At 38.8% G+C, this 7,098-nt stretch overlaps 1 protein-coding gene across 1 annotated transcript in view; it reads right to left on the reverse strand.

Moving 5' to 3' along the window:
* LOC137326492 (guanine nucleotide-binding protein G(I)/G(S)/G(O) subunit gamma-2) overlaps nucleotides 1-6,798 on the reverse strand; it is a 62,605-nt gene extending 55,807 nt beyond the window's left edge. The window contains exon 1 of the mRNA XM_067991631.1: nucleotides 6,589-6,798. The gene's annotated coding sequence lies outside the window, so the exon portion shown is untranslated. The remainder of the gene's footprint in view (nucleotides 1-6,588) is intronic.
* Between the last annotated feature and the right edge of the window lie 300 nt (nucleotides 6,799-7,098).

Here is a 7,098-nt window from a genome sequence, read left to right on the forward strand (position 1 = left end):
GCTCAGAAAAAGAGACATGCTGGTTAACAATGGTGTGTGTGTCAGTGGGAGGGGTAGCCTGCTTGTCAATCTTTCTCTTTGACACTTGTTAAGAACTTTATTGGATAAAAGGCTAACCAGAAGCTGGACTTTCTCCTTCAGAAGTCATATTTTTATTAGAAATGTACAATGTGTAGCAAAGCGCTGTGTTGCTGATCCAATATCCATGTGACTCCACAGAAGACAAGCTCTTAATTGCTTCCATACTGTCAGGGATTTGTACTTCCCAACAGGGAGGGAAAGTAAATCAGAAGACAAGTCACCACAGGCAGCTCTTGTGTACCTTTTTGTAGCATACCCCAAAACAAGCATCACAGAGGGCTTGAAGGAGGTCACCTATTGAACCTCTCCACTGGAAAACATTGTGGGGTGAATAACAAGAAGTTTTCAGAGGAATTTGGACTTTGGGACTCTGGCATTACCTCTGTATATCTAATTCACACAAACTGTTAGTAAGTATATTTATTAGAACTGTTATCCACTGGAAGAGGAAATCTCAATCTCTTTTCCTGTCTTTGCTTCATTCATTTTTTAAAAAGCATTCCCAAATTTAGAAACTTACTAACTACACTGCATGTCTGCACAAAGACTTCCCGATGAAACTGGTGCTTGCATCAAATGGTAAAAAAGGGGTTACATCAGTGTAACAGCATTTCAGTAATGACCCTTTAAAATGATTGGGAGACATTTTCATTTTGTTCGATAGTGTAAAACATGCGACATTGAATCAGCCACCTGTTACACATCTCTCCCAATTGAAATGGAAATGAAAATTGAGAGAGGTGTATGATGGGCGACTGATCTGATGTTGCCCGGTTTACACTATCGCACAAGATCAAAATTTCCCTCAATGTCTCCAATTAGAAGGATTGTGCAGAATGTGAAAAACAGCATATTTCTGCAGTATATTTGGCACTAGTTTAGTAATAAAGAATCTTCATTATGACATTTTTGGTTTACAATAAGCAATGACTTAATATGATATCATCAGTTTTGCAACAGATCTCGCTATAGACTGTCATTGGACCAGATTGCACTGATATATAATTTGACTGTGTGAGACAACCCTTGGATTTCTTCTCCTTCTCGTTTTCTCCCCTCTTCTCCTAAACATAATGACTCACGCTGGGCTGCAGTTTTACTAGTGCTAGCAGCCCAGTGATCATTGATGGGCGAATCTAGACAGTGAATGTCAGCAGACTATCCAACCTTGTCCACATAGCTGCACTTTCCAGCAGTTGTCTATACATACTCATCACCTATAAGAATCCTAGTTAATTCTTTATTCTCCTAGGCCAGGAGCCCCAGGATCAATTGTAACATCTCTGCTGCCATCTTTGCTAAAATCAATTATTCTAATTCACTTTAAAGGGGAATGATCACTACTGAAATGTTATTAGGTAAGCTTTGTAAACATGCCTAGATATGCCCAAGATACACTGATGCAATTCATGTCTCGTCTCCTTGAACACTTGTTTTTAAAAGTGTATTAAAAATTAACACCATTCCACTAAATCATACATCTCAAAAGTTAGTTCTCCAGTAGGTATCACATCCGCTGCACTAGAAACTTTCCCAGTGACCAGAAGTGACTCAAAAATTGAATTTTCCTGGCTGTTTCAGGAACAGAGCTTATCCGCAAACTCCTTGAAAGAGTGATTGTGCTTTTCTCAAAACTACGAACATTTAAGCAATATTTATAAAGTACCCAGTCACAATAATTGTCCACATCCCTTATTACCATTGCAAAATGAGGGATCTAGAATCCAAAATTTTGAAGGTTTCTTGGTTCCACCATACCAGCTACAATCATTTAAAGACTGTAACCACCCGAGGGCTCAGCCAGGTCATCCCCAGGAAACATGCAAGTGGAGACGAAATGCTTGGGCTATAGAGAGAAAATCAGAAAATGTCAACTTGGATGCTGGTCACAGATCAACACGAGTAGAATGAATGTTGACCAAGGCACCACAAGAGCTGCTCTTCTTTGAATTATGCATGGGATATTTTACATCCAGCTGGACAAGAAGACTCGGCCTTGTTTTGACATTTCATCTGAAAGGTAGCATCTCCAACAATCCAGTACTCCCTCTGCACAGCACTGAAGTTTCAGCTTAGATTATGTCTTTAAGTCTTGGAATGGGGCTTTAAACCCACAACTTTAGAGGTAAGCATTCTACTAACTGGACTAAAATGACACTTGAAACACAATATTACCTCAAAACCTGTATAACAAATTCAGCTCAGAGCACATGGCAGTTTAGTCAAAAACAATGAAGGCTAATATTTTGCAAGATCGATTTCACCTTAAAATATTCTTCAAATAGTTTTGATAGTGCCGCTAAAAAGTTAAACAAAACTTGCAGAAAGTCCTATAATTTGAGTTCCTCAACTTATGTTAATGAAATAGTAAACACAATAAAACAATATTTTCAATCCCCAAAATAGTGATTTGCATATGGTTCAACTTCACATGCAATGCCTGGGTATTGACATGCCTTGGGGTTCCTTTATAACAACAATGACTTGCATTTATATAGCACCTTTTACGTAGTAAAACATTCCAAGGCACTTCACAGGAGCAATTATCACACAAAATTTGACACCAAGCCACGTAAGGAGATATTAGAACAGGTGGTAGATTTTAAGCAGCGTCTTAAAGGAAGAGAGCGAGGTAGAGAGGCGGAGAGGTTTAGGAAGGGAATTCCAGAGCTTAGGGCCTAGGCAGCTGAATGCACAGCCACCAATGGTGGAGCGATGAAAATCGGGGATGTGCAAGAGGCAAGAATTGGAGGAGTGCAGAGATCTCGAAGGGTTGTAGGGCTGGAGGAGGTTACAGAGATGGGGAGCGGTGAGGCCATGGAGGGATTTGAAAACCAGGATGAGAATTTTAAAATCGAGTCTTTGCCGGACCGGGAGCCAATGTAGGTCAGCGAGCACAGGGGTGATGGGTGAACGGGACTTGGTGCGAGTTAGGATTCGGGCAGCATAGTTTTGGATGAGCTCAAGTTTATGCAGGGTGGAAGGTGGAAGGCCGGCCAGAAGAGCATTGGAATAGTCAACTCTAGAGGTAACAAAGACATGGATGAGGGTTTCAGCAGCAGATGAGCTGAGGCAGAAGCAGAGACTGGTGATGTTACGTAGGTGGAAGTAAGTGGTCTTGTGATGGAGCGGATATATGGTCAGAAGTATATCTCAGGGTCAAATAGGACCCCAAGGTTGCAAACGGTCTTGTTCAACCTCAGACACTGGTCAGGGAGAGGGGTGCAGTTGAGGGCTAGGGAACCGAGTTTGTGACAGAGACCGAAGGCAATGGCTTCGGTCTTCTCAATACTTAGTTGGAGGAAATTTTTGCTCATCCAGTGGGAGAAGCAGTGTGACAAATAAGATATGGAGATGCCAGTGATGGACTGGGGTGGACAAATGTAAGGAATCTTACAACACCAGGTTATGGTCCAACAATTTTATTTTAAAATCACAAGCTTTCGGAGATTATCCCCTTCGTCAGGTGAGTGAATGAAAACTCACCTGACGAAGGGGATAATCTCCGAAAGCTTGCGATTTTAAAATAAAATTGTTGGACTATAACCTGGTGTTGTAAGATTCCTTACATTTGACAAATAAGAGATAGTGGAGGGGTCAAGAGAGGTGGTGGTAAGGTAGAGCTGGGTGTCATCAGCAAAACCATGGATGAGGGTTTCAGCAGCAGATGAGCTGAGGCAGGAGTAGACACAGGTGATGTTATGGAGGTGGAATTAGGTGGTCTTGGTGATGGAGCGGATATGTGATCAGAAGCTCATCTCAGGGTCAAATAGGATGCCAAGGTTGTGAACGGTCTGGTTCAGCCTCAGACAGTGGCCAGGGAGAGGGATAGAGTCGGTAGCTAAGGAACGGAGTTTGTGGTGGGAACCTAAGGCCTTATCAACCTTCAAGTGGAACAACAGAAATGGAATCATACAAACACTATCATTTCTTTCTGCAATAATCATTACATTGTATTTTGATAGATTAATAATGCTAAGTATTGTAAAAGATAGCAAATTAACCATCACATTTTTCCATCAAAAAGTCAGACAGTTTTCATGCAAATGAATCAATATTTGAATAAAAGTTAACACAAACTGAAAATCATTCTAGTTTGCTGTCAGTGTTTTTTAAAATTTAAATTGGAGTGCCCTTTTGAGCCTATCATGTTGCACAACAGATATCATGAATTAAGAGCAACAGACAGGTAGGTCATCCAGCAGGGACAGTGAGCGTAATTTCTAAAATACTGGGACACAGAAATACACACGTAATAACATTTTAGATTATTGCCACTTCCAGGGCCTATCTCATATAGAATTGCTGATTTTCAGCCTTATGGTCTGTAACATTGTCCCTGGTTATACAGGAACTATTGCACAGTGTCTCTTTTTGCCATTATAAAAGTCTATTTATGCCACAGTAATTTCTTCATTCAGGTAAAAAAAATCTAGATATGGTCTCTGAGCCCTTCTTTATTTTAAGCACATTTGTCTTGTGAAAAGAAAAGTAATGGACCTGATTTTTCTTAGTGCATACTAAACTGTTACAACATGGTACCATACTCTAATATTCACCTTGTCCTTCAATGTCTACAACTCTGATTCTGAACAAATACTGTATTGTAGTTGAGAATGGTAACAAAAGAATGAGTAATGGTGGTACCAGTTTCTACAGTGCTGTGCTGATCTCTTCACATCATCCAATCCAAAGGCAGCATCTATACTTCTATAAATGGACTGTTGTGATCATTTATAATGCAACACAAACACCTGGTGTTGATTTAGTTATCAATACAAAATGCCCTATTGTTGGACAATGGGAGGCCATTGCTGTAGACTTCTTGTATTGGTATCTGCATCAGATTGAGATTCCTTGTGACAATGAAAGAAGCTCTACAGTTTATTTAATGGATTCATAATTCAGTCACACTATATGACAGGAAGGATTAAATCAATACCTATTGTTGATGATCAGTAATCTAATCCAGTTAACATTTCTAAACATCAGTAAAATAACTATTGACAGTAGGTAAAACCTACTGACTGATTTAAATGTTATTAAAATCAACTGCCTATTGGATTCCACTAATGTTTCCATAACTGAAAGCAGGGAATGTACAGGCTAAAACTGAAATTTGATTCTGAAGTGTCTGTATTGCTGTGGTAGACACAGAGCATTTCTTTCTCTGATTGGGAGGGGTCAATGGAAACCTCACTGGGCTGTGAACTTTCAGAGACTGCTGTGTGTAGAATTTCCCAAATGATTCTCATTTGTGTAACAGCTTCATTCCCCTGTGCACATTAAGCCTGAACACAGAACTGATTGATTAAATAAGTCTCAAATTACACAACGATAAAAGTCAATTAGTGAATATATAAAGTAGAAGTTCTTTTTACACTAGTTTGTTCACAATATTTGCTATTTATTTTTTCAGATGTTTGGGTAATACACAATCTACAACACATATCAGCTCAGCAGAACTCGCCAGTAAGTATGTAAAAAGACTCTCATGTCATTGGACTGTTTGGATATGAATATCCAGCCAAGTAATTAGAATCCACTATTTGACCGATATTTCACATCAAAACTATTGATTCCTCAATGTCAAGTTAACATGTTACAGGTTGCATTCCTATAGAATGCAAGAAGTATCATTGTAGTATGCAGCTATGAACTGTCTGAGTTAATCTGAATTTTGAAGTGTCTACATTTTCTTCAATAAAATGGAGGTGGTACACTGTAAATAAGCCACGTGATATCACAGTATTCAAAAATAGCATTCATAGTTACTAATTAAATGCTATTACTGGCAACCAAATCAATGCCTTCTTCTGTCTGATGGACTGCTCCATGCAGATACTCTGATATTATATAAAAAAAACACTGGTTTTGATGTTTTTGTACTGTTCTCTGTAGTGGTCTCAACAGCTTTCAAAAGTAATTTCAATATTAAAAATATGTTTTTATTCTATGTAGCATTCTACTGTTCGGTATGTTGTCTTTAATGGGTTAGAAAATGATTTTGTATATACGGACATTTAACTACAACAAAAATTTAAATATGAAAATTCATTGATACAGTAAAATCCATATAGGCTTCTTTGTGGTTATTGGAGGAACATAGCTAGTTACTGACTGTTGCTGGGTGTTCTTTTATACAAAATTTAAAAAGCAGCATTTAGTGATATAGTACAAACTCCAAAGCTCAATATAATGAATTACAATTAAATCATTCTATCCTCTTTTCATAGCCCTCTCCTTGTTAGCAGCTACACATTTATTTTCTGTAAGCTTTCAGATTAAAAGCACTGCCTTTTCCTAACACCAATCACACCCATAATCATTATCACAGTTGTTGATAATACCGGTACATTTTGAATAATAGACACACATCTTTAACCATTTTATAGTCTCATATAATAGCATTGAATGCAAACCAAGTGTGTTTTAGCAAAAAATACATTAATCAATAAAATTCTTCACTGTAACATTAAAAACAGTGAAGGACAAAGGCAAATTTACCTCGTACAGTGAACTGAAGGCAGATATTCACTCTTCTCTTCTTAAAATAGGTTAAATATGCAGGAGAATCCAAGCTTAGCAGCTGTGTAAGCAGCAGCCCTGCGAGATGAGTCCACACCCAGCTTTGTCTTCAATCATCATTCTGTCTACAGGAAGCAGCAGATCTCCCACTTCCTTCCCTTTCTAGCTGCTGTAACTTCCCCTCCTCAGTCTCTCTCATTCAGCCCCTCTCTCTGTGTCTCCTTTTTGCTCCCTTCCTCTCTACTATTGCTCTCAGCAGATTATTTTTTTTGCTCTTCTGCAGAGATCCCCACAATTACTTTATTAGCAATGCTCTCTGGCTGCTCTCTGAGCTTCTCGTGAAGCATCAGTTGAAGTAATCAGGGAATTTAATCTTATACTAAAATATTAAACAAAAGGTAAAAAAAAATATCTGAGGGCATGCTTCCCCTTCCCCCACCAACAGAAACCTCTGTATGACTTTTATATTCCTCCCAGCTGCTGTCGTGG

This window comes from Heptranchias perlo, chromosome 10, assembly GCF_035084215.1.
Source record: "Heptranchias perlo isolate sHepPer1 chromosome 10, sHepPer1.hap1, whole genome shotgun sequence".
NCBI classification, from domain to species: Eukaryota; Metazoa; Chordata; class Chondrichthyes; order Hexanchiformes; family Hexanchidae; genus Heptranchias; species Heptranchias perlo.